Source organism: Canis lupus, chromosome 9 (genome assembly GCF_011100685.1).
Source record: "Canis lupus familiaris isolate Mischka breed German Shepherd chromosome 9, alternate assembly UU_Cfam_GSD_1.0, whole genome shotgun sequence".
Classification (NCBI taxonomy): Eukaryota; Metazoa; Chordata; class Mammalia; order Carnivora; family Canidae; genus Canis; species Canis lupus.
The window spans coordinates 27106364-27134049 of record NC_049230.1 but is presented as its reverse complement, the minus strand read 5'-3'; the positions used below and the strand labels follow the sequence as shown (position 1 = coordinate 27134049).

General features: G+C 46.9%; 1 long non-coding RNA gene across 2 annotated transcripts in view; it reads right to left on the bottom strand.

Moving 5' to 3' along the window:
- Positions 1-15962, bottom strand: part of LOC119873430 — a 44972-nt gene extending 29010 nt beyond the window's left edge. Inside the window, exons 1-2 of one of the 2 annotated variants that reach the window (XR_005364045.1) lie at positions 15902-15962; positions 8359-8530 (exon numbers count right to left, since the gene is read on the bottom strand). This is a non-coding gene — a long non-coding RNA (uncharacterized LOC119873430). Of the gene's footprint in view, positions 1-8358; positions 8531-10222; positions 10276-15901 lie in introns of those variants that run through there. The other variant, XR_005364046.1, reaches the window with a different exon arrangement.
- Between the last annotated feature and the right edge of the window lie 11724 nt (positions 15963-27686).

The window sequence follows — 27686 nt, the reverse complement described above, 5'->3', positions numbered from 1 at the left end:
ATCGACCAAGTGTGAGGTGAGGATAAAGATATTTTTAGATAGTCATAGACTCAAACATTTCATCTCCCATGGATCCTGTTTCAAGAGCTGCCAGAAGCTGTACTTGGTCAACATGAAGGACTAAATCATGACAAACAGAACCACCAGGTTGAGGAAACAGAGTTCCCAGCACAGATGAGAAATAAGGGGGCCCCCAGGAGTATGGCCATTCAGTGGGCCAGGACGGGGTGGAACAGGAGCACAAAGGACTCCAAGAACTTTTTTTCTCCTTGGGGGGAGGTGAGGGGGTGATAAAAGGTTTATATGCAAATTTGTATTAAAAACTGCCCTACCGAATTATTAGGGATATAAGGAGGTTTCACCAGGAATGCAAAGAAAACAAATAAAATGTCACAATTATTAACTTTATGTTAAAGATCTATTTATTTTAGAGAGGGGAAGACAGCAAGGGTGGGGGTAGAAGGAGAGGGAGAGAGAATCTCAAACAGACTCCCTCGCTGAGCATGGAGTCCGAATCAAGCCTCAATCTCATGACCCTGAGATCACAACCTGAGCTGAAACGAAGAGTTAGACACTCAACTGAGCCACCCAGGTGCCCAACAATTATTAACTTTTTAAAAGAGCTGTTCAGGGGTGCGTGGGTGTCTTATTCAATTGGGCATCTGCCTTCAGCTCGGGTCATGGTCCGGGAGTCCTGGGATCAAGCCCCACATAGGACTTCCTGCTCAGTGGGAAGCCTGTTTCTCCCTCTCCCTCTGCTGTTCCCCCTGCTTGTGCTGTCTCGCTGTTTCTCTCAAATAAATAAATAAAATCTTTAGAAAAAAAAAAAAAAAGAGCTGTTCAAAAAAGGACCTAGGATCAGAGTGCATTCTATAGTGAATATTAACAGTATCGTTGTGCTGTCAAAAAACCTCTAAGAAAATTGAAAGAATGAGTGACTTGAAGAAGGTGAACAAAAGCAAAAAATTCTCATCTCCCATAATAGGAATTAAGCTGAAAATGTCTAAAGTGGACAAATCAAGAGAGAGCCATAAACACATATTATTTATGATCTTGGAGAAATAGCTTTTTCCTTAAATGAAAAAGGATGCCTCGGGGGAACGGAAAGAAGCTGGGGAGGGGGCAAGGAGGGCTGGCGTGGCTCCTTTTCTTTACGAGGCTTTCAGCAGTATTTGTTCTCCATGAGCCGAGGCCTAGAGGAGGAGGACGAGGACTCCCCCCTGAAACTCTGGCATCACATGAGAGTCCTAGCATTTGTCCCACCATGGGAAAAGGGAGAGGGACCCCAGGCAGGACAGAAAGTGTCCCTCACCCAGCACAAGAGGGGCTTGAGCTAGAAATTAAATTCAGCCACACAAAAGTGAAACTCCATTTCTTAGCCAGTTGTGTGAATGACCCAAGAGGCATAGGCGTTCACTGCACGGCCCAGTAGAACTTTCTGCGGTGGTGGAAGCAGAAACTGAACCTCGCTTTCTTGTTGTTGTTGTTGTTGTTGTTGTTAAAGATTTTGTTTGTTTGTTTGTTTGTTTGTTTGTTTGTTTAAGAGAGTGAGAAAGCACAAGCAGGGGGAACAGCAGAGACGGGGAGAAGCAGGGTCCCCACTGAGCAAAGAGCCGGATGATGTGGGGCCCCTTCCCAGGACCCTGGGATCATGACCTGAACCAAAGGCAGACACTTAACCGACTGAGCCACCCAGGTTCCCAGGAACTGAATCTTTCTATTTTATTTAACTTTCATCATTTTTTAAAAGATGTTATTTATTCATGAGAGACACACAGAGAGAGGCAGAGACACAGGCAGAGGGAGAAGCAGGCTCCCTGCAGGGAACCCGATGCAGGACTCGACCATGGGACTTGGGGATCATGACCTGAGCAGAAAGCAGATGCTCAACCTCTGAGCCACCCAGGCACCCCAACTTCATCATTAAATGTAAATATCTATGGGTGGGTAACAACTATCCTCGGGGGTGGCAGAGCCGAGGGCCATCCCTGTCATTCAGTAAATAAATATCGTTGTCTCCTGTGTGCCCAGCTCTGCTCAGGGATATTGAACGAAACATCCCTAGTCTTTCTAGTCACAAGTGTACAGAGGTAGGTAAGACAATCATCACCGTGATGAGTATGTTATTGCAAATTATGTAAGTACAATTAAGGAAAAGGATGGGGTGCCACAAGAAAGTATAACTGAGACTTCTCATTTAGACGGGGGAGGCTCTCAGGAAAGAAAAAAGGAAAGCCAGGCATGACCATGTGACTGGAAGTCAAGGCACCTGCAGCCCAGGGTTGGAGAGGCCCATGGAGGTGAGACTGCACAGATGAGCCAGGATCAGACTATAAGGGCCGCCTAGGCCAAGTGGGGGATCTTATATTTTCTTCTAGGTGACAGGAGCAGAAAAGCTTCCAGTGCAAGGGCAGGCGGCTTGGGCACATTTGCACCTTGCAAAGACGGCTCCAGGACTGGTGTGGAGAATGCAGCAGAGGGGCAGAGGCTCCTAGGAGGCTGCCCCGGGCAGGGGTCTGGGGAGAGGTGACAGGGACTCTGGCCAAGCCAGAGGCAGCTGGGTAGAAAGACGTGACCAGGTTCCAGAAGTTTCAGGGAGAGTCCAGGAATGGGTTGGATAGGGGAGGGGGACGGCAAGGAGGCTCCCTGCTTCCAGCATAAGCAAAAGGGGATGCTGTGCCAGAGCTGAGCGGGTACCAGGTGAAGAAGGAGGAGCCAAATCTTAGAGGGTCAGAGTCCCTCCCTTGGCTCCCCCATGGCTCCTCCCTCCCTAGGCCTGGCCCTCAGCTCTTCCTTCAAGAGCTGCGCCCTCTGGTGGCCAAGCTCCTGCACCCACTCCCCACATGCGGGTCTCCCAGCAATCTGGGTCTCCAGGGCAGGTGCTCATTTTCACCTGGAGTTCTCGCTGCCAGTTGGTGTCTCTCCACGCCCCGTGCCTGTGCTGAAAGGGACAAGAGCCTGTCCCAGGTTTTCCGGAGCAAAGACCCCATGCTCAGGACAGGGTTGGGGCTCAGCATGAAAGGCTGAGCGTGGGAAGGACCCGGTGTCAAATTCCAGGACTTAAGTGTGACTGCAAATCCAGGAGAAGCCAGACCAATAGGGGCAGGGGGCAGGGACAGAGCCCATGCAGGATGGAAGGCAAGGGTCGGCAACAAGGCAGAGAGCCCCTAGAAAAGGTCCTGGAGAAGACTGCCCCTACCCCTCCACCATCACCCCTACCCCGGGGAAGTGGAATACAAGACAAGGGGGTCTCCTCCACCTGCCTGCAAAGGAGGTCCTGGGCTAACTCAAGGAGAACATTTCTGATTAATTCTGAAATGCTGTGCCCTTCACACAGAAGAACCACTGCACCCCAAACTCAGCAAAAGCCTCACAACCAAGGTCAGCCTGGTCCAAGCGTCTGTGCCCTGAAGGAGCTCAGTCTGCCGGCTGTTCTGGGGCTGTGCAACCCTCACCATAGCTCTTAGGCTCACCAGTCCCAAAGCGTCCCCTGTGAGGCCTCCAATGAGCTCGCGTTGGTCTTCTTGGCCCATTACCTCACTGTTAACCCAGTCTGAGCCCTCGGGTATGTATCCTTTCTTCATCTAGGACAGAGGTCTTAGAATGGTTAAACACAGAGGATTCAGGTTTGTCCTGGAAATCTGAAGAGTCACTGACACCACCCACCAGTGATTCATGTGCAAAGAAGAAATGGGGACTACCTGGGAGGGTACTGCTCTCCACCTAAGAGAAGAGGAAATGATATATATAAACTTTTGGGAAAGGTTGGTGGGGGTGGAGGCAATTCTGGCCACAACCCTGGGAAGAGGAGTTGGCTGGAATAAGAGCCGCATGACAGTCTCTGCAAGGTGATGTGAGCAGAAGCCAGCTCTGCTTCATAGCCTACATTCCATGCTTCCAGACCACAGGCCTCAGCATAAATGTCACCTCCTCCAAGAGGGCCTCCAGGAACCCCAGACCAGGTAAGTTCCCCCTGCCATATAGTCCCATAGAGCCCTATACTTCCTTCTCTGAGTTCATCAACTTTCTAGCAATTGCCTGTTGACTTATCTGCCCTCCCCAACCCTGGACGTCACCACCATGAGCTCAGGGACATCTGCCTTGTTCACTGTCGTATGCGTAGCACCTGCAACAGTGCCTGGCACAGGACCAGAACACCGGCACAAGTGTAGGCACTCTCCCCATTTCAATCCCCTGTCAATAAGGGAGTCAGTTCCTTCCTCAGGGAAGGCACCTCACCATCACTGCCCTCCATGCCAGAGACCTCCCCAAGGAGCTGGCAAGAAGCCAGAAGAGGCTGCTCTTTCATAAAAGTAGAGAAATGCTGCACTGGTGTCCCTACCACCCATAAATGGGCCTAGCTGGGAAATGCCTAGTGCACACACTTACACATCCTAAGCAAAGGATTCCAAGGTCAAGGCCATATCTCTCCCATCAGAGATTTAAAATGTTTGCACTAAGGTGTTGCAGACAGATGTATATTAATTAAAGTAACTGTTCTACCAGAAGCAACATCTCTTCAGCCTTACAGAAGCTATCAGATACCACTAAAATATTCAGTGTCGTTTTTCCCAGACTTAAATCATTTCCTCAGCCACAGAGACCATCAGTTTAGAATCTGATGTACAGCTATCAGAGAGAATAACAGACACTTGCTGCTCCAACCTTGACTCCTAAAATAAGATAATAATTCTTTTGACACCTCAGAGAATATACCATCAGTTGGTCAAAAATGAATGAAGTCATCTAACTATATTTCCACGACCCAGTGGGGGTTGATTTAAGCACATTTGTTTTAAAGAACTGAAGGCGGGGAGAGGAGATTGCTGATTCTTTTCTGGAAAAGTCATGGATTTACTACTTGACCGCAGGCTAAAACCATATTAATTTTATTTCAAATGTATGTATCCAAGCTAAGAGAGGTTGTCGTGAAAGGTTTAAATCTTAAATCAAATGTTCTTTCCAATAAGGTCATCAATGACAGGCTGAAATGTTGCAAGGGATGTATTACATGATGGATGTTTGTCATTTATTCAAAGAAAAATGCTACAGAGAGCCTAAAGGGTCATTTCCCAAACCACAAGGTATTCTCAGGAGGTAGAGCTGCCAAATGATGAAGTCCGAATTGCCCCGCTCCCTCCTCCTGCCACATTCATTACTCCTGCACTTTGCAAGGAGGAGCATCCTGCTATTGCTCTACTGTCTCCCCACATCACCTGCCTAAAAAGCTTAGAGCAGCACCGTTTGAGTGTGTGCTCTTCGGGAGATCACCAAACCCCAGGAAGGAGAGAAGGAGAGGAATTCTATGCAGTCACAGGGGTTTGGAGGCTTTTCCTGATCATGCTGTTTATGGACACTTTAGGATGCTCCTATCTGGGGATAACCGAGGATACAGAGGTACGTGTGGATTCAAATTCCACTAGTTGGTACAAGTAATAACACCACAACTATATCCCCAGCTTCTACAACAGTGATGATCAGATATTTGCAGAATCCCTGAAGCCTCTACAACAATCTCAGGCTCCACAGAGCAGAGCTCAAAGACCACTGAGGATTTTGAGTTTGCGTGGGTGGAGGCAAGGTCAGAGACTGACCCCATCACTTCCTTGTTGGGTGACCGTGTATAAATGATCAAACAAAGCACCAGCCTTCCTCCGGGGCTCCCCCAAGTCCTCCCAGAATCCCTTATTTCATGCTAAAGACTGATGGTATCCTCATTGACAAGGAACTATAATAATCAACCAGCAACAGTGATTGCAATAAGCAGAATGCCTCATAGAACAGGTCTAGGTGCAGAGAGCTTTATAGATTGCAAAGCATTTTCAACAGATGTTATCTCATGCCCCACTCCTGACCACCTTCTGTGGGAGGGAGGGAGCCCAAGGCTATCTCCCGAATTACAGACCAAGAAGCTGAAGCTCAGAGAGGTGAAACCACTAGCCCAAAACCACACAGCAAAGAAGATGTACCAGAATTAAGACCGAGAGCTCCCGTCTCCAGCTCCAGTGCTCTCTCCCCTTTGCAGGGTAGCCTCCTCACCCAGTGCCTGGAAGTTCTGGTCACACAGCACACACAGGGGTATATCACACACACGCAGTCTACTCCCCGAGGCTTGAAGTCAGCCTAGGATCCCAGGAAAAACAACTGACCACGTCACATGACTACCATGGATTGAGTTTTGTGAGGGATGGAGCCAATAACCTGGCTCTTGCATGATACCCAAACCCATTTCTTGGGCATTGCGAACAAAGTTTCATACACCTCCAAAGAAAAGACTATGCTAAGGCGATACTGTTGCTCTGGGTTCTCTGGTTAGTGATCTTCCACAATATTGATTTTCCATTCTAAAATTGCATGGAAAAGTCATTTTAAAAGGATAACCTCCTATACTCATTATAACCGCCAGTATGAACAAGTCATCTTTGTTACCATATTCAAGTGGCACTTGGTATTGAAAACTCTTTGCAATTCACAAGTCTTCTGGACTGGCAACTGCAAGCTCTCTAAGCAAAGCACAAAATCTGGAAAGTCAAATGGTAGAGCAGCCTCTTGGCTTCACACACACAGAAAACACTCCCTCCGTGCTCAGGTCTTTCCAGACTGCTGTTCTCAGAGGTAGGCACCTCCAGTTTCTAACAGTCTCGTAAGTGGCCAGCCTTAGAGGCTTAGGCTCTGGGGATGCCCCATGCTCCTTCCCAGAGGACCCCCTGTATCTGGGCTTCCCTGCCAGGAGGGATCTAGAAGATAATCTTATCTCACAACCTCATTTTACAGATAAGAAAACTGAGGCCAAAAGAATTGAAGTCCCTTGCCCGGAGACCACCAACAACTAAAGGTACAAGCTAGGGCACAGATAAGCCAACGCAGCAGGTGTGGATCCTACATGGCTATGATCATATATTCAACACTTTGGGTTTCTCCAGGATAAACATAACTCCTTTGTAGTGCCAAGCTAAGCTCTGTGCCTTATAGGATCCTTATGTCAACAGAACAAAAGACATACATTATCAGCCTCGTTTAATAAATAAGGAAGCTGAGATTGACTTGTCCAAGTCCTGAGACCAGTAAGAAGCAGAACCAGAATCCCCAGCTTTGCCTGGCTGCGAAGTGTACACTCATTCTTCCTTCCTCAACCTGGGGAGTCTACAGAGGCATTCGGTTGGGCTGGGCTGGAGGCTGGAGGTCACTTGGATTTTGGAAGTACAGTTCCAGGTAGGCTGCTGAGCCCCCTAGTCCTTGCTTTCGGAGCAGAGAACTCTTTCTGCTTAGCTGCCAGTCTAGAGCTTGCAACAGCTAGATGCTTACTGCCCACCTGAAGACACTGAGGCTCTTCTCCTGACTGCGGCCCAGAAGGTGCCTTTTTATGAACACAGTGGCTGGGAGTCGCCACCTTTAACCTGTCCCCACCATGCCAGAGCCTCGGCTTCACACGCTTCCCGTTCTGGCACCAGGCAGCTGGCCAGCTTCAAAGACTGTATCAGGAGGCATAGAAAACCTCCCAGCCCAAGAAATAGGGCCAAGGTCCAGGAGGGGCCTGCAGCTCGGACCCACGTGACTCCGCCTGCCACCTGAAACCTGTCTGACACTAGCACAGACAGCCCCCGGACCGGACAGCCTGCCTCCCCTGGGCCCTGGCTCCATGCTTCAGGAGTCTGCTCACTCAGACTGCCCCTGTTTTCTGGTGGGAAAAGGAAAGCAATTGATTTTGTTTGGGAGAATTTCATGTTAGTCCTTTTTATTATCTCAAGAAGGGTCAGGAAATCCTCTGAAGCAAAATCAATTACAGTCGTGCTCGGGGAGGCCGGAGCAGCCCTTTGGCTTATGAGCAACAGGCAGGTCTCCCGATGAGAAGCCCCGGCCTGTGAGTGGCCGCTGGTCCTCTCCCTGCTGACTTGGACTCTGCCCTCCATAGGGCAACTTCATGGGCTTATAGGATGGCCCTGCCCGCCCCCCAAGGCCCTCAGTAGGGGATGGGACTGGGAGCAGGAGGGGTGAGAACCCCTGGTCCGAGGTGGCTCACTTGATTCCTTCTCCCAGAAATTAGGGAGTGGACACAGAGCCTCAGAATGTGGTGAGAACGGAAGGGGTATTAACCTGGCATTTGGGGAGAGGGTATCTTCTTGCCACATATTATAAAAAGCAGAGGGAACCCATCTTAGCAGAGAAAGAAGCAGCTGATGGATGGGAAGAGGCAGAAAGCCAAGATAGAGCTCCGGCAAGTCTTCAGATCCTGGCAACCAGCCCCCCTGACGAGGCTTGACTGCAGGTGGGTTGGCAGTCCCTCCGCTTTCACAGTTAAGCCGGCTCCAGCCGATCTGTGCTGTTTGCAACCATATATTAGAAATAATGTTGGCGCACCTGGGTGTCTCAGTTGGGTAGCGTCAGACTTCTGATTTAGGTTCAGGTCATGATCTCAGGGTGGTGAGATGGAGCCTTGTGCTGGGCTTCGGGCTCACTGGGCGGTCTGCTTGAGGATTCTCTCTCTTTCTCTCTTCCTCTGCCCATCCCTCTGCTCACGCTCTGTCTCTCTCTAAAATAAATAAATAAATATTTTTTAAAAAATAAAAGAAGGACTAAGTTTTTTCTTCAGTTTCTTTGGTAACTATAAGAAAATTGCCCCCATAAATGTGCTCAAGAAATAGTATGTCATATGAAATATCCAGAATAGGTAAATCCATAGAGACAGAAAACAGATTGGTGGTTGCCATGGGCTGGGGAGTGACTAACTTTAAATGGGCAGGGGGGTTTCTTTTGGGATGCTGAAAATGTGTGAGAACTTGATACAGGTGCTGGTTGCACAGCATTGTTAATGTATTAGATACCACTGAATTGTACGTCTTGAGATGGATAATTTTATGTTATACAAATCTCACCTCAATTTAAAAAAGGAAACTGTGCTATACCTATGAATAATAGGAGGTCCCATTAGAGATGCAGAATTTACCACCTAACTGGCTGAGCATCTCATTCATTTGTTCCTTTATTCATTAATTCAACAGATATAGATGAAGCACTGGCTTCATGCCACTTTGCTGAGGGTGCTATGGTGAGGGCTTGGTGTGGACAGTTAACAGGCTGTAACATTAAAGTACAGCAGGAGGACTCAGTGCTTTGTCCTCTACGACTCACTCCTCCCTTTCTTCTAGAGGCAGAACTCCCCTTCCAACAGGGAATGCATTCTCTGTGGCCCAGAAAGGAGGCTCACTCCTTCCAAGAGGTCAATCAGAGGATCCCCATCTTCCTGACAACAATAATTGGTTCAGGAATGGACATGTGACTAAAGATGAGCCCCTCAGGATGTCCCTGGAGCTTTTCTGCCATTGCTACCCTGAAAGACCCTGTCTTTGCACTGGTGTTGCTCAGCAGGAGGATGTAAGCATTGGAGGCTGGTGATCTTGCCCATCAGGGGAGATAACTGGTCCAAGAAAGGGAGAGGGACCCAGAGCCCTGAAATTAGCCACGCCACTGATATTTCCAGTGATTGAGCCAAGAAACTCTCTTCTTTTTGGCTGAAGCCAGTTTGAGTTGTGTTCCATCAATTTTGTTGAAGATTCTTCCTCTCCAAGGAGGACAAGCATTGCAGCAAGATGGGTAGGGAGTGAGTGTGCCATAGAAGCTCATAGCAGGAGCTTCTACTGGAAGATCATAGGTTGTACGAGGCAACCGGTCCTAGAATTTACATTAATATTTGAGATTTTAGCATGGACTATTGAACATTTTTGCTCAAACTGTTATTGCTGTAAATCACTACATGATGATTTCTAAAATATTTAATCTCAATGATGCTTGAGAGACACTACACCACGGCATACTGTAAGCCATTGGAGAAGAGTCTACAAGGTGGATATTCCCAGGGCCTCTGTGTTTCCAGAAACCTGAGAGAATAACAGGCTGGAGCCACACTATGGTCCTGGCAGTGCAGGGGGAAACCACAGTCGACACTGGCAGCCCAGAAGAGACTGAACTGATCATGAACATTTGGTGCCCTGTCTCCCATCCTTTATCCCAGCAGGGCTGAGGTTCATTCCCTCAGGAAGGAAGCAACTCTGCTCCCTTCCTCTCCACCCACCATTGGGATTCCTCTCTAATGGTCTGATTCTCAAAGCTTCAGGGAAACTACCTTTTCCTTCCCTTAACTACCCTACAGGGATGGAATTCTCACTGTTCATGGTTTGTGGCATTTACCTAGAGCTTTCACAGTATTTAGCGTACTTTCATTTACCTTTCTTCATCAGATGTTCACTGCCACTCCCCAACATAGGAATTACTCTCTCCCTTTTACAGATGAGAAAACTGAGGGTCAGAGGGGCTGACTAACTGGCTTCAGGTCCCACAGCTTGCAAATGAAGGAGCTGTGGTAAGACAGAGAAGAAATCACCCCATCCCAACACACTGCTTTCCACATAAATACTCAGAGACCAAATACTCTCCTACCCAGGCTTCTGGACTTCTATAGATCATTCTATCATCAGCCTCATTGAAACTTTGTGTCTCCTACTGTTTTAATTGGCAGGGGCCCTGACCCTGCTTTACCAGCCTGGATGGGCTGCCCCATCCTGCCCACATTCTCGGGGATGTCTAGTCTCTTACTGTTTTCCTTCTCACCCGTGGACACCTCAGGAGGTCATGGGCTTTGCAGCAAAGAAGGCTTGACCCCAGCGGTTTCTCCAGAAGAAGGCACTGAATCAACAGAGGAGATGGTGCACGCTTGTTGGATTCAATTTACAATTCTGAGGAAGATGCCAGGAGATGCCTGTCACAGTGTCAGCAAGAGCAGTTGTCTGTGGCACGGCTGGTCATTCTGAGCCCCTTTGCCAACCCCGGGTAACATAAGTCTGTCTGGACATGACAGTACATGTTTACGCGCGCACGCGCGCGTGTGTGTGTGTGTGTGTATCCTGGGTACGTGTGTAGTTTCATAATGATGGCATCTAAATTGCTGAGTTTGCAAGTCTAAAGCAGAGAACTGCTGGCAGTTTCACTTGGTTTGACCCAATGTTTTGAAAAATGGGAAATTCCAGATTCTTGGATGATTTATTCACAAGCCTCCTCTGAAGATTTGCTTTTCAAAACCAACAAGCCACCCAAAAGAACTGTTTGGTTTTTATTTGACAAGTGTTAGCATCAGGCCTGGAAGAAGCAGGCCTCACTCCCAGTTACACCCAGGATCTGGCGACTTCTGCAGAGGGGGGGTCTCAGCTGGCCTTTCAGAGGCTCCACCTGCTGGAGTCAAGTCAGACCCTTCTCGGTGCTGCCCTGAACAGCAGTTTGCTTCATCTGCTGGTAAGATCATCATGTCCCCTCACCTCAGCCACGGATCTGGATGCAGGCCTCCCGCCTCCCACGCAGCCTGTGACCTTGCCCCTGTGTCTCTGCCTTGCTTCCCTCCTCCTTCACTTCCTTCACTCCCTGGCCAGGCCCCATTCCGGGCAGGCACCCACGGGATGGCTTTTGCGATTGCTTTTAAATGCCTCCGAATTTATTGCGATGAAAATGCTTGTCATTTTTATCCAGGTCTGCTCCCCTAAAAATGTAGGCAGTGTTGAGAATACCTCAAAAGGGCAGCATAATGGGCAGCGCCGCCCCGGTGGCCTAGCGGTTTAGCATCGCCTTCAGCCCAGGGCATGATCCTCGAGTCCCAGGATCAAGTCCCACATCAGTTTCCCTGCATGGAGCCTGCTTCTCCTTCTGCCTGTCTCTCTCTCTCTCTCTCTCATGAATAAAAAATTTAAAAATCTTAAAAAAAAAAGGCAGCATGCTGTTTTCAGAAAAAAAGAGGTTCAGGAGTACCTCCTGGATGGCTAAGTGGTTGAGCATCTGCCTTCATCTCAGGTTGTGATCAAACTTGTTGAGGACCCAGGGAAGGAGTGAAGATAGCAAACGGTAGATAGCATAGTAGATGGCAACCCAGGAAGGGGCCGAGTCTGTCAGAAGGCGGCGTAGCAAAAGGGGTGAGCTCTAAAAAGACTCCTAGAAGAGTCTGCAAGGTCTGATGTGCCCCAGGAGGGCTTTTTCAGAGAAAATACCCTGAATTAACATACCCTGACACCACTGGCAGCATAGTCCTGAGTTCCGAAGGTTGGGAAGAGGGAAAGGAGGTGGGTAGAGAGAGGCAGGAGGCTCATTTTATTGAGCTTTGGGTCCCAACTCTAATGGGAGCCCATACAACTCCCTCACTCCTTACAAAGCTGGCCATTTCACCAACACAAACCTCTTGAGTTTGCTAAGGTTATGTGAAGGGTGCAATATTTGGGCCATATTTATACAAAATATGATGTGTTGGGACACCTGGGTAGCTCAGCAGTTGAGTGTCTGCCTTTGTCTCAGGGCATGATCCTGGAGTCCTGGGATCGAGTCTTACATCGGGTTGCCTGCATGGAGTCTGCTTCTACTTCTTCCTGTGTCTCTGCCTCTCTCTCATGAATAAATAAATAAAATCTTTTTTAGAAAAATATGATGCGTTGTTTATCTGAAATTGAAATTTAACTGGGCATCCTGCATTTTATCTATCAAATCTTGGAGGGTAAGGAAGCTTCCAGAAGGGTTACAGAACCAACTGCCAACCCTGGGATGACATCCCCCCCTACCCTATACCTGTTGCCAGAGACTAACCCCACACCACTCTCAGTGCAAATGAGGGACATGCTCACACTGCAGAGGGAATGTCAAGAAGGTCTCAGGATGAATATCCGAGAGAGAATGGTGGGCTCCCCCCACCCTACATCTCCCACCTCCGTGTTCCCCAGCTCCTCACAGCCAGACTGGGCTCTGCCCCAGCACCCAGACCAAGGATCTAAGCATAAACGACTAAAATAGCTCCCCACACCTCACGCATCATTGCCAAGAGGTACTGTGTCCCTCCCCCTGTGACATCTTCTCCAAGGCACAGTCTTGGAGTTGCATTTCTGGTCCTTTCAGCAGTCTTTTCTAAGAATAACCACTTCTGTTCATTTTGACTATGCAAATGATAGATGTGAATGATTATGCAAATGATTCACTGTAAAAAAATAGAGAAAATTCTAAATACGAGAACATGACAGTGCAAGGATGCTGGTATGTTCTCTTGCCATCTTTTTATACACATCTATGAACTTCTTTTTACAAAACTGGCATCAGGCTCAATGTTTGGGGGTTTTTTCTTGCTTTTTTTGCTCAAATTGTTTTTTTCATTTAACGTCATCCCATTCAACTTTAGTTAATAAATATTTACCACGTGCCTACTATCAGCCCTGCACTGTGTGCAGAGCAGTAAACAAGCCTGACACCATCTCTGCCCTGTGAGGCTTACGGTTCGGAGTGGGGGTCAGACATTGAACCAGGAAGATAAGAAGAGAAATAGTCTCCTACCAAGTCTGCCATATAATTCAATTGTACACTTTGCTTTTGAGGAAATCTGTTCCTAAAAATACAGAGAGAATATCTTAAAGAGTTATATTTAAAGTAAATAGTCTGTATAAGATTCTAAGGGGTTGAATGTTTCAATGAAAACAGATAATGCCTGATTGTATTTTAGCCTTGATTCACAGGAGTCCTAGCTTCCTGGAATTACTGTTTAATAAAGCAGTTGATGACTGTGGGTTCAAAACGCAGCCTTCTACAGCACAATTCAGGGGCAGCCATAGAATCCTTTGTGTGAACAGACCATAAGTCTTTTATTCATTGTTGCTAAATACAGAAGTCGATTCTAAAGATTCACTTTTATACTAATGGAGCAAGGAACATCTTCAAGCCTGAATATCTGTGTATAAAAACTGACTATTGCTTTGGGATAAACTGTATAGTCTATTTCAATACTGAGTCTTGGGGCAGAGACTACCTAGTGATACACAAAACCCACTTCGTCATCCTGGGCACACACTAAGCTACATTTTCATGCCCCTGTGTAGGTAGGCATGGGCTTGAGACTCATTTCTGGCCCCTGGAATGGAGGTGGGAATAATGTCTCATGCTGGGCCTGGCCTAGGACACCTCCCATGCATGCTCTTCCATACTCCTTCACTTTCTTTTTTTTTTTTAATTTTAAGGATTTATTTATTTATCTATTTATTTGAGAGAGAAAAGGAATATGGGGTGGGGAGGGGTAGAGGGAAAGGGAGTCCCATGCAGATTCCAGGCTAAGCGTAGAGCTGGACATGGGGCTCAATCCCAGGACCCTGACATCACAACCTCAGCCTAAACCAAGTGTCAGACACTCAGCTTACTGCGCCACACAGGTGTCCCTCCTTCCCCTTCTTCTAAGAGTCCTTGGAAGCCACGTGTTGAAAATGACAGGGCCACAAGTTAGAAGGAGGCTGGGTCCGTGAATCGCCACTTGGAGAAGAGCTACCTCCTTGCTGGTCTGGATCACCCATTTTGAACATCACACAAAGAGGATATGAAATCCTCTTGCTGTAAGCCACTGAGATTTGAAGCTGCATCTATTACAGCAGCTAGTGTGGACCGATACAGGAGCCCTGCCCCTCCTTCCCACCCTGAATCTAGTCCCTACTGGGCATCCCAGGTGCTAGAGATGCAGTGCCTGCCCCCCTACCACCACCACTACCACCACTCCAGGCTTCCATCTCCGGTCACCTGTGCCTTTCCCCAATTTCACCACAGAGCCTAGGGCCCAAGCTTGTTCTCGGCAATTGTCCTCCCTGGGAATTGCTCAAAAATCTGAGCCCTCACTGAAGCTGCTTCACCCAGCCGCTCCCCTGGGAAGACTGGGCTAAAGGCCACCAGCCCCCTGTCTTGCGACTCGCCTGATAGCCTCTGCACCTGGAAGCCCAGCACCAATTTCTTTCCATTGAGCAAAAAGGAATCTACACAAGTCACAAGATAAATAGCCGCAGAGATTACAAATAACCCATTGTCCAGGCTCGCCAGCACTCATCCCGTGCCCAGAAACCTCTATGTCACTTTGTCTCCACATCTCTTTCATCAGAAAGCAAAACGGAAAATGCAGCCTTGTTCTGGGGAGAACCCTGGTGGCTGCGGATGGAAGCATCTGAACACATCTGTCCGGCTGCCCAGGGTTTGGGTCAGCAGAGCCTGTGGGCTTCGTGGTCCCTCTCCAAAAGCCCCTTCCTCCCACTGTAAGCGGGGGAGGCTCAAATGTCCCTCCGAGAGCCTGCCAGCCGGGTGCATCACTGTGCTGTGATTGCCATCTTGTGGCAGGAAGGGCTTGAGGCAGGGGAGCGTCCCTGGTAAGCATCAAGAGGACCCAACCAACAGGGCATCAGAAGGGGACAGGCAAGATCAACGTTGCTTCCTCCCACTGCCTCTGAAAGCCCTTTCCTTTGCTTGGCCAAAAACAAAACAAAACAAAACAAAAAAACAAATCCCTGCTTCTTGTCTAGCCTCCTGCAAGTCAAATGCTTTGCAGATTACCTGCAACTACCTCTTCTAGTTTATTTCATTATTATAAAACCGATAACATGCACATTATTCAAAAGTTAAAACACTACTGAAGACTTTAAAGACGACAGTCACAAATCACTCCAAATCCACCCCTCAGAAACAGCCAGTGCGAGTACCTGGGGTAAGTCATTGCCGGCGTCTCTCCTTGCCACCTGCAAACGGAGAAGCAGCGCGGCTTCTAGCAGGTCAGGGCGTGGGCTGTGGCCCCAGGCTGCAGGGGTTTCTCGCTGGCTGTGCCACTTCCTTGGGCAGGCCACTTACCCTGTTTATCTCATTTTCTCATCTTAAAAACAGAGGTAATAGTCACATCTCCCTCTCAGTTTTACTATGAGGGCCCAACCCTGAAATACAGAGCACAGTGCCCAGCCTGTGGAAACCTCACGTATTAGCCATTATTATGGTGGATGTGTGAATAGGCAGATAGGAAGGTAGACTTTTAGGAGAACGATATTTAACTATGCATGTTACTTATACATTAAAAAAAAAATAGAACTAGAGTTACCTGGGTGGCTCAGTGGTTCAGTGTCTGCCTCTGGCTCAGCTCATGATCCTGGAGTCCCTGGATCGAGTCCCACATCAGGTTCCACGCAGGAAGCCTGCTTTTCCCTCTGCCTATGTCTCTGCCTCTCTCGATGTGTGTCCCTCATGAATAAATAAATAAATAAATAAATAAATAAATAAATAAATAAATAAAATCTTTTTTAAAAAAATAGAACTACCAGGGCACCTGGGTGGCTCAGTCAGCTAAGCATCTGACTCTTGGTTTCAGCTTAGGTCATGATCTCAGCGTTGTGAGATCAAGCCCCATGTGGGGCTCTGTGCTCAGCAGGGAGTCTGCTTGAGTGAGATTCTCGATCTCCCTCTCCCTCTGCCCGTCCCCACTCTGCCCGCCACCTAGCACGCACTCTCTCTCTCTCTCTCTAAAAAAATAAATAGAACTACGATATGATCCAGCAATTTCGCATCTAAGCATTAATCTGAAGAAAATGAAACGACATACCCACCCCCGTGTTCACTGCAACACTATTCACAATAGCTAAGATATGGAAACAACCTAAATGTCCATCAAAAGATAAATGGATAAAGAAAATGTAATATATATATATATATGTATATATATATATATATACACACACACACACAATGTAATATTATTCAGCCATTAAAAAAGGGAAGAAATCTCTATTTGCAACAACACGGATGGACCTTGAGGGCATTATGCTAAGTGAAATAAGCCAGAAAAGAAAGACAAATACTGCACGATGTCTCTTCTCTGTGTAATGTAAAACAACAAACCAATAAACAAGCTCATAGATACAGAGAACAGACAGGTGGCTGCCAAAGGCAGGGGGGTCAGGGTGGGTAAAATGGGTGAAAGGGTAAAAAAATAGAAAAGTTATAAAAGCTATAAAATAAGTTTAGAGTTATAAAATAAGTAAGTCACGGAGATGTGATGTACAGCATGGCGTCTACCTAATAATACCATATTGCATATTTGAAAGCTGCTTGGAGTAGATCTTAAAAATTCTCATCACACACAATACCTGGTGGCTCGGTTGGTTAAGCGTCTGCCTCTGGCTTAAATCATGATCCCAGGGTCCTGGGATCAAGCCTCACATCAGGTTCCCTGCTCAGCTTCTGGGAGCCTGCTTTTCCCTCTGCCCCTGCTCATCCTCTTTTGCATGCTCTCTCTCTCAAATAAAAAATAAATAAATAAAATCTTTTTTTTTTTAATTCTCATCACACACAAAAAAAGATCTGTAAGTATGTGTGGGGAGGGATGTCAGCTAGACTTATTGCAGGGATCATTTCACAATATGTACACATATTAAATCATTATGTTGTGTATCTGGAACTAACAAAATGTTATCTGCAATCATACTTCGATCAAAATAAAAGCATGGACCATGGACACGGCAGGGATAGGGAATTCACAATTGGAGAGGCTAAGAACTGAGCAGCTGAATCCCTGAGTCCCCAGGTGACCCAGCTGTGTGTCTCTCGGCTGGTTCTTCAGCCCGCAGCACGCCCCCCAGGAATGCTGCACTCACTTAAGCAGTTCCCACTCAGGGGGAACAAGGAGTGCTAAACACCAACCAGGGAGAAACAGAATTAGGAGAGTAAACCCATCCTGTTGCTGGCACGAATCTGTGAGTTCCCTGAGGGCAGAGGTGGCTGTCACATACCTGGTTGTCCCAGCTCCTCTCTCTTCACCTGGCTTATCCTGGATGCTCAGCCCCATGTACTGAAGGAACAAGTGACTGTCAGGTGGACGTGGAAGGCCAGGCCTAGAGAGCCACTCCAGGGGATGCCCCCCACTGAGAACTCACTCTGCCAGAATTCCTGCTATCAACACATGTGGTCCATAACAGAGAGCTCCCAGCCAATGCCAGCAGAAAGTACCTTGAACGCACCGGTCATTTCACCCTCATGACTTAAGGGTCATGGTCTCCATCTTGCAGTTAGGTAAACTGAGGGTCAGAAAGCCAGAAGCTTACCTCGGGGCACATAGCTAGTAAGTAGCAGAGCTGGGATTTAAATTCAGGATCCATGGTGTCTGACTCCCAAGCTCTCCCAGCTGATCTAGTTCTTACAGCAAAGGGAAAGTAATAACTTATCCACTTGCTTGTTACTTCCAAAGAACTTCAGGAAGTGTCCACATCTAGTCACAACCCACATTCAGTCCAGCCAAGCAATCCAGGGGCAATTAGAAAATGGCTTTTTGATCCTTACCTCTTTTGCCAAGTACCTCATAGAGTCTAAAATCTTGGCCATCTAGAATCCTTATGATATTGGGGTTTGGGGTCACCTGGGTGGCTCAGCAGTTGAGCGTCTGCCCTCAGTCAGGTCAAGATCCAGGGGTCCAGGGATCAAGCCCTGCATCGGGCTCCCCATGGGGAACCTGCTTCTCCCTCTGCCTGTGTCTGCCTCTCTCTCTCTCTCTCTCTCTCTCTCAAGAATAAATAAAATAAAATAAAATAAAATAAAATAAAATAAAATAAAATAAAATAAAATAAAATAAAATAAAATAAAATAAAAATAGTCACCACAGATCATCCAGGAAACTATGATGGATGCAGCCTCTCCCTCTTCTCTACAATCTACTGCCAACACAGCCACTGCCTTGGTTTGGGTTGCTATCAAGGCACCATAGACTGGGTGGCTTATAAACAACAGAAATTTACTTCTAATGGTTCTGGAGGCTGGAAGTTCAAGATCAGGGCATCACTACGGTCAGGTTCTGGTGAGAACTAGCTTCCCAGTTCACAGATAGCTGTTTCCTCACTATGTCCTCACAAGCCAGAAAAATAAGAGAACTTTCTGGCGCCCCTTTTATGGACACTAATTTTTAACTTTTAAGGGCATTATTCCTATTCATAAGATTGCCTAATTATCTCCCAAAGCCCCCACCTCCAAATATTGTTACATTGGGAATTAAGTATCAATATAGGAATTGGGTGGGGGGAGACAAACATTCAGTTGCTACTAGCTACCAAAGTGACTTTAGCGTCTCTAAAATAGAGTCAAGCTTGCTACTCTCTCACTTAAAATTCTTCCCTGACTCCCTACCACTAAAGAACAAAGCCTAAGACCCCTTACATGACACACAAGAGCCTATGCCATCTGCCTCATCCACCCCAACCCATACTCCCACCTTGGGATAAATCCATGCCTTTAGACAAGCTATTCTCTGTACCTAGAAATCCTTTTCCATTTTTAACATCAAGAACTCCTCAAGGAATATCAAAGACCGGCAAAAAAGAAAACAAAATTATTATCTCTGGAAAGCTCTGATACATCTCTGACAAAATTAATCATGCCCTCCTTCGTGTTCAGCTAAAACTGACACTGCCTGGATCACCTTCATGAGTGTCCAATAAGCGCTCAACAAATGTCCGATGATTGTTTAGAACAGATAGAGAATAACCAAAGGGATATGAGACAAATTTTCAGGGAATAATGCCCTAGAAGAAAGTCTCTCCATGCCCATACATTGCCCTGTCCAGTGACTTCAATGTCACCAAGGAGGATGCAAGAAAACAAGGGGTCATTCCCATCTTTGTTAAAGGTATCTTGGGTATGGTGCCTCCTCAGAGCCCTCATCCCCTTCCCAGTGCCTGGCTTGATGCTGGTGTCTGCCCAGCCCCAAGTGGAACCTGGACCTGTCTAGCTCTGTCCACCCAAGAACCCAGAGGCAGGTGGACCCATTCCCCCTCTGAACTGTGGGCAAGAAGGTCAACTGATGCAGAGCTGACCAATGGGGCCAGCGTGCTGTCCAGTTCCACAGCTTCCCATCCAGAATGTGAAGAATGGACTTAGAGCTTCCGAAGCAGGCAAAAGAGATAGTTATAGGGCTGGAAAGAAAGCTGGAAAGCTCATAGTGGGGTCTTTTCTCCCCAGTCACTGGGATCTGACACATAGGAATGAGGCATGAAAGATTATGACCAATTCCTCTTGAAGTCTCCTAGCCCTCTGAGAAAAGGAGACTGGCAGACAAATGTGCTCTCAACAATGGCCAGCCCCTGGGGCTCTAGGGGCATGGGCACTACTTGCCCAGGACAGGGCTATATGCCCTGGAGCCACTATTACCCCTTCATCCTTTCCTCCCTCCCTCCAGTGGACATATCTACCATGTCCATATGATGAAGCACGAGGAAAGGAAGAACAGAATTCCCAGAAATCCCACGAGCCCCCAGATCTGTCACATTCAGATATCCCTGAGAGAGCCCCTCGATCTCTGTGTACTAATTTGGTTGTGTAAACAGACATTGGATTTGGAATCTGGAAACTTAGGTTCAAGTCTCAATCCAGCCACTTACTAGCCATGTGACCTTATGCGAGTCACTCCCCATCCCTGGGCCTCAATTTGCTCAGGAGCAGGAAAGGATAAATAAAAAGCTACCTCAATGGCCTCTTCCAAACCTAACTTTACAGTCCTCAGTGGTGACCAAAGTAGGAGAAAGGAGAGGGGAGTTATACATGGGGCTCCTGCTCAGCTGAGCTCATCCCCAGATGTAGCAAATGAATGACTGACTGGCTGTGTTTGCACTCATCTGGTCTACCAAAAATGTGCCTGCACTTTGAAAAAGAGATTCCTGATCTTTACCTTGACTTCATATAAAAAAAACATAATTGGGAAGGCAAAAGGGGGGTTGGGATAACTGGGTAATGGATATTAAGGAGGGCACTTGATAAAATGAGCACTGGATATTATAAGCAACTGATGAATCTCTAAATTCTACCTCTGAAACTAATAACATATGTTAATTAAATTGAATTTAAATTTTTAAAAAAATTTTTAAAGAAATAATAAGCAAAATGGCCCACAGAAGGGTCAGGGGATAATCCCCACATTTTGCAGGAAAGGGAGATGAAACCCTGGGAGGCAGAGGCAAGGCTAGGAGTGAAGCCCAGGACTCTGGGTCTTCCTCAAGGAGTGATTTCAGGTTTTCCATGTCTCATCTTCTGAATCAGACTTCCAAGAACCATGGTCAAAATGGTGTTAGAGGCACTAGCGCAGTGTGCAGAGAGTATGAACATGTGAATTGTCAATTCTAGGAATCCAGATGCATTAGAACACAGTTATTTGCGTAATCTCAGCAATGGCAGTTTCATATATTTGGAGTTAATTCCATTTTTCTCTCTTATGAGAAAGTCAGCATAATGCAATGGTTCATTCTGCAGATCTAAAGAAAGCAACAGACCCTGTCCTCCAAACACAAACACCCAATTTTGAAACTATTTCAAAGAATCCTCAAACCCAATGAAACCTGCAAATAATCCACTAGGTGTTCTTGGACCCCAGATTAAGAACTCTGGAGAAAAAAAGACCTTGGGCTTTTTAGTTAAAAGGCCAAAGTTCAAATTTTGATGCTACCACTCACTGCTTATATGATGTTGGGCCTGTTCCCAAATCCCCAATTCTCTGTTTATCATCCATGAAATGAGATAATACTTCCCACCTCCTAGCAGTTGTGGGATTGAAGGAGATGCAAAACCTCATATTATAGAGCAGTCGGTAATAAATGCCCACAGAGACTAGTACTCTCTGAGAGCCAGACTGTCTCATGCACTTTACCTGCACATCTCAACAACCCTATGAGACACGTATCATTATTATCTTTGTTTCCATAGATGAGGAGTAAGAGACACAGAGGAGCTAGGAATTTGCCCAAGATGGCATAGCTCTTTTTTTTTTTTTTTTAAGATTCTATTTTATTCATGAGAGACAGAGAGAGAGAGAGAGAGAGAGAGGCAGAGACACAGGCAGAGGGAGAAGCAGGCTCCATACAGGGAGCCCGACGTAGGACCTGATCCCGGGACTCCAGGATCACACCCTGGGCCGAAGGCAGGCGCCAAACCGCTGAGCCACCCAGGGATCCCCCGACGACATAGCTTTTGAATGGCAAGGCCATATGGTGGGCTCCTGAAAAAATGTTCTTAACCACCACACCATATTGTCTCACTGAGTGACAATTTCATTTATGCCAGAAGTGTGGTTTTAAAAAAAATAAGTAAATAAAAACGAAAGCAGAGGAAAGAAAAATGGAAAGAAACAGACAGATCTTATGAGAAATGAGTTGGCCCAAAGCCCCCTCTGCACAATTGCCCATGTTGCCATTTCTCATGGCACAGAAGCAGAGAAGCAGTGTCCTGAGCCTGGGGTGGTGGAGGCCCCTGAGGATCAGCCTCACCCCGGTTCCAGCACACTGGTCTCTGAAGACACTTACATGTTTACGTGTGCAGGCTCCACTGCAAGGATGCGTCCCATAAATCACTCTACTTAGTTCTCATTATCTCTATGAGACAGGGATACCACTAGCCTCATTTTACAGATGAGGGAACTATAACCCAGGCTAGAGAGAGGCAGAGCCAATATGAGGGTTTCCACCAATAGGATGTATCAATAAAAAAAGAGTTCCCATGCCCTTGCCCCAATTTCTGATCTTCCAGTCCTTTGTCAGCACACAGACATGATGGTAGTGCAGCGGCCCATTGCTCCCAAGCTGAGGGTCCAGTGTGAAGTGGCAGGGAAATTCTCTGCAGCGTAATACACGAAGAAACTCAAAGTCCTTGTCCCAGGAGCAGCCAGAGAACAGCTCTCAAACCAGGGTTATGTGATCAAAATCTAACTCTGCCTGTGCAGGGACAGTGGTGGCAATGAGACCTCTGCGTGGCTACAGCAACTGTCAGTGGCCCAAAAGGAAGCCTTTCCCCTGGACGGCCCCCACCCCCTCCTGCCTGCACTGCCAGAGTAAAGCACAAAGCCTGGATCAAAGAGCTAGTCCAACTTGGAAAATAACTTCTGAAAAATCATAAGATCTTAAAAGGAATTTTGAGTGATGCCAACTGGATGGGGTAAAGAGAAAAGAGATGCAGGGATAAAGCTATTTGAATACAAAAAGCAAAGAACTGCTCTTAGAGCGAGTGAAGAATTTTAACATTTGCGGTAAAAGGGAATTTAAAAACCACCACCCTGTCTGAACTGTCATGTCCACAGCAGCCTCACTCACAAGAGCCAAGACATGGAAACAACCCAGTGTCCGTCCCTGAGTCAAAGGATAAAGACGATGTGCTATCTATCTACAACATAGACAACAGGACGTTACTCTGCCTTGAGAAAGGGTAGCCAGCCATCTGCAGCAATACAGATGGAGCTCGAGGGCATTATGCTAAGTGATGCGAGCCAGAGAAAGACAAATACTGTATGACCTCACTTATGCATGTTATCTAAAAAAGTGAACTCAGGGCACCTGGGTGACTCAGCGGTTGAGCGTCTGCCTTTGGCTCAGGGCGTGATCCCAGGATCCCGGGATTGAGTCCCACGTTGGGCTCCCCCACAGGGAGGCTGCTTCTCCCTCTGCCTATGTCTCTGCCTCTCTTTCTGTGTCTCTCATATAACTAAAATCTTTTTTAAATTTTTAAAAAGGATGAGCATTACAGCATGTAACCATGAAAAACTGCCTACAGGGGCAGCCTGGATGGCTCAGTGGTTTAGCACCGCCTTCAGCCCAGGGTATGATGCTGGAGACCCAGAATCGAGTCCCACATCGGTCTCCCTGCATGGAGCCTGCTTCTCCTTCTGCCTGTGTCTCTGCCTCTCTCTCTCTCTCTCTCTCTCTCTCTCTCTGTCTCTCATGAATAAATAAATAAAATCTTAAAAAATAAAAATAAAAAACTAAACTCATAGAAACAGAGATTAGCATGATGATTATCAGGGGCTCAGGGGGGTATAGGGAGATGTTGGTCAAAGGGTAAAAACTTCCAGTTATAAGATGAGTAGGTTCTTGGGATCTAATAATACTGTGTTCTATACTTCAAAGTTGTCAAAAGAGTAGACCTTAAGTGTTCTCACCATAAAAAAGAAATTGTAATTATGTGATGCCTGAAAGAGGTGTTAGGTAATGCTGTGGTGGTAATCACATCGCAGTGTGTGAGTGTACGCCTGAAATGTACACAATGTCATGTGTCAGTTCCAGTAGACCCCTGATATCCGGGATACATTCCAAGACCCCCAGTGGATGCTTGAAACCACAGGTGGTACCAAACCCAATATGTATTATGTCTTTTCCTATACATACATCCCTGTGATAAAGTTTAATTTATAAATGAAGCACAGTAAGAGATTCACAATAAGAACTAATAATAAAACAATTATAACAATATACTGTAATAAAAGGTATGTGAATGTGCTCACTCACTCTCTCCCTCTATCTCTCAAAATATCTTACTATACCATACTCACCCTTCTTCCACAGATGCCAGATGATCAAATGCCCATGGGATGAGATGAAACGAGTGAATGACACAGGCATTATGAGGTCATGTTAGGTTACTACTGAGCTTCTGACAACACATCAGAAAGATCCTCTATTTCCAGACTATGTTTGACTACAGGGAACAAACTTTAGATAAGGAGAGATGACTGTATATCTCAATAAACCATCTCCCATTCCCACAGCTAAGAGGGCAATGAGTTCACCGAAATCATTTTACCAATAGGGAGACTGAGGTCCAAAGCCAGGAAGACTGTTCAAGGTTGTGTGAGTAAATATGTAACAGAGCCAGGCCCCAATCCTCCTGAGCCCCAGCCTGCTGCAGGATTCCTGGAAGAATTCTGTGTTCATTTGCCTCTGTAAGATGGTCACGTCCATTGGGTTGATGGGCTGACTGGATACAGTTCTTAGAAGCCATCAAGCTACGAGCCTGTGAAAGAAATCCCTACCCTAGATCGCATCCTGACCCTTCGGAGGCTAGAATGGCTCAGCCAGAAGGACCCTTCAGGGCCTTTTGCTCAAACCCCCTCATTCCACTCAGAAGGCCAGGTTGAGAGAGGGAAGGAGCTATCCTGAGAACACCACTGCATCAGGGAAGAAATTAACTGGAACTCAGATCTTCTGGCTTTAATTCTACTTTCCCATAATGCTGCAATTTTTTGGTTGTAAGTGTTATGGACTGAATGTGTCCCTCCCAAAATTCACAGGCTGTAGCCCTAACTCCCAGTGTGACTATAAAGGGAATACAGCTTGTAAGGAGGTAATTACAGTTCAATGAGGCCGTCAGGGTGGGGTCCTAGTCCAGTAGGCCTTATAAGGTCCATGATATGAAGAGAGAGAGATGGCAGGAGAGGGCTGCACAGAGGAAGGGCCATGCAAAAATATAGCGAGAGGGTGGAAGCAGGCCAAGGGAAGAGGCTCAGGAGAAACCAGCCCTGCCAGCACCTAGATCTGGACCTCCAGCATCCAGAACTATGATAAAATAAACATCTGTCATGTAAGCTACCTTGTGTGCAGCATTTTGTTACTGCAGCCCTAGCAGATTAATACAGTAAGGGTTTCCCTTGGGCCCCCTCAAGTATTGGGCATTGATTATTCTGAGGCTTGCTCCAGTCTGAGAACCCCCGGGCTCCCTCCACTGTGGGCCTGAATGGCTCTCACACAAGTTCTGTTCAATCAAGGATTGAACATACCAAAGGCAAATGAGCTAATTAGAGGCCTTTCAGAGGACTAGGGGGGAGGAATTGAAAATAATGAAGAATCAGGACCCTAGAACATCTTAAAAGAAATTGTTTCATTATTTCCAGGGTCTTAATTCATGTATAATTTTTTATTCCTGAAGTCCAGTTGTTATTTCCAATTACTATGGGCAATTATTACTATCACAGAGCTTCACACCAACAAAGAATCTCAAAACCCCCATTTGCAAATGAAGAAACAAAAGCTCAGAAAGGCTGTGGGACCTTCCAGGGTCACATAGCAAATAGGTGGCAAGACAGGGAGCTGAAATGATGCAAGTCTTGACTGCCTCCCACGGGGACGTGTGACCAGGATGGTAGCAGCCCCCACCTGCCCTCTCTTTAGAGCTGCCCACTAGGCTTCTCCATGCCACCTTGGCTCATTTGTAGCAATCCAAACCACTGGACTCAGCAAGAAGCTCCTTGACAGAGTTCCCCTTAATTTTGATGCAAGCATCCTTGGAATGGTGAAGTTCTTCTGGGCACAATCACAACACATTTATATCTTTCTCACACTCAGACTAGACAATCATGCCATTGAAAGCTCCAAAGGGGAGACTGCCCACACCCCAGCCCTCTCAGGGAAGAAAAGAGAAATGTGCCACCTAGAAGTGAACTCTGTCTAGAAATCCCAGACAAGTCACCTATGGTGGGACAGGAGCCTTGCAAGGGTGAGTGGGTGGGGAAGCATAGACTTTACAGGAGTTTAGACACCCTCATATCTACTACCACACCAAGCAGAACCAGCCCACTTCACATTTCACCTCTTCCTTTCTGGAACTTAGAAGGATTCTAAAGTCTGGACCTCAGCACCAAGAATAGGCCCAATGGCCCAAGGACAATTTCTCACATTCCCTTTTCATCTCCTGCAGGTCATCTCATTGGGTCATTTGGGCCTCTGGACACCCTTGGGAGGATATAATAACTTATCATCATGCCCATTTTATAGGATGCTGAGGGTCAAAGAAGTCAGGCAACTAGTCCAAGAACAGTTGGTTACATGGTACAGCCAGGATAAGAACTTAGAGGACCTGAATCCAAACCTGTGCCTCTCTGCCACACTAGCTCTCCCTGGAATCTCCCCATTAGGCAAATTCTATTACATCACTGCCTTGCTTGAAACTGTTTTGTGGCTCTCCCTTCCCCCAGGAGCTAGGATTCCCAGCTACTGAGCCTGTCTGGGAGCATCCTCATGACCTTACCCCCTCCCGCTTTGGCTACTGTCCCTCCCACTTTGTGCTCTACAGTTTGCCTCTGTGCCTTTCCCAGTGCTATTCCCTCTGCCGGACATGTCCTTCCCCTCCTTCTCCACTTAACAAATGTCCATTCTCCCTTTAAGGCTCTATCTTTATTCTACCAGAAGAGTCAATTCTTCCTACCTCTTCCTTTCCCTGTAAATGTGTCTGGGGTTGCAGATGCCATGGCTGCCTTGTAATCGTTCCCCTTTTGTACCAGGCTGTGAATGCCTGAAAGGCAGAAACTGGCCCTCCTCCACCTGTGACTCCCCAGCTCCACCAGAGCAGGTGCAAAAGGCTGGCTCCAGGGACTGGAGTAGATTCCAGCTACTGCCCACCAAGCTGCATAGATGGAAGGAGCCGACTCCCAGAACCAGAGACTCCTACTGAAGCAAGAATGCAAACATTCAGACAGACTCTTGGCAAAGCTACTCCTCTCCCTGCATTAGGAACACATAAAAGGCTCCAGCTTCAATCACGCCTTAAATAATAGCAGAATGTCTACATGTTCCTGAGGGCTGGAGAGCTCTTTCCCAAGGATTTCAGTCCTGCCAGTCCCAACAAGTCAGAATGAGCCAAGATCTTTGGCAGGTGCCAGAAAGACAGTCTCAGTGAAGCTCCAGAGTAGACCCTAGAAATGGAGAAAATGGGTACCTCTATACACTCAATGGGTCGTTCGGTCTTTGCTCCACACCTTGTGACACCTGCCCCTCCAAGGGTTAGAAAGGCAATAAATGAAGAGCAAAATCAAACTGGTTAACGTTGCTGCCTCTTAACGGATGACTGGGGACCACAGTGATGGATTCTAATAGGATTAACATACCTACAGTTAATCATGTTATTGTGGGGTCCTGCAGAAAGTGATTATTAAGGCTGGTGGTGGGAGGCAAAGGATCAAAGGGTCTTTAAAAAATACAGAGCTCAAGGGTATACCTCAGACTAATTAAATCATGACTTCTGGATTTGAGTCCTGGGCATCAGAATTTTTACAAACCTGGCAGGTGATTCTAATGCCCAGGTATGATTGAAACCTGCTG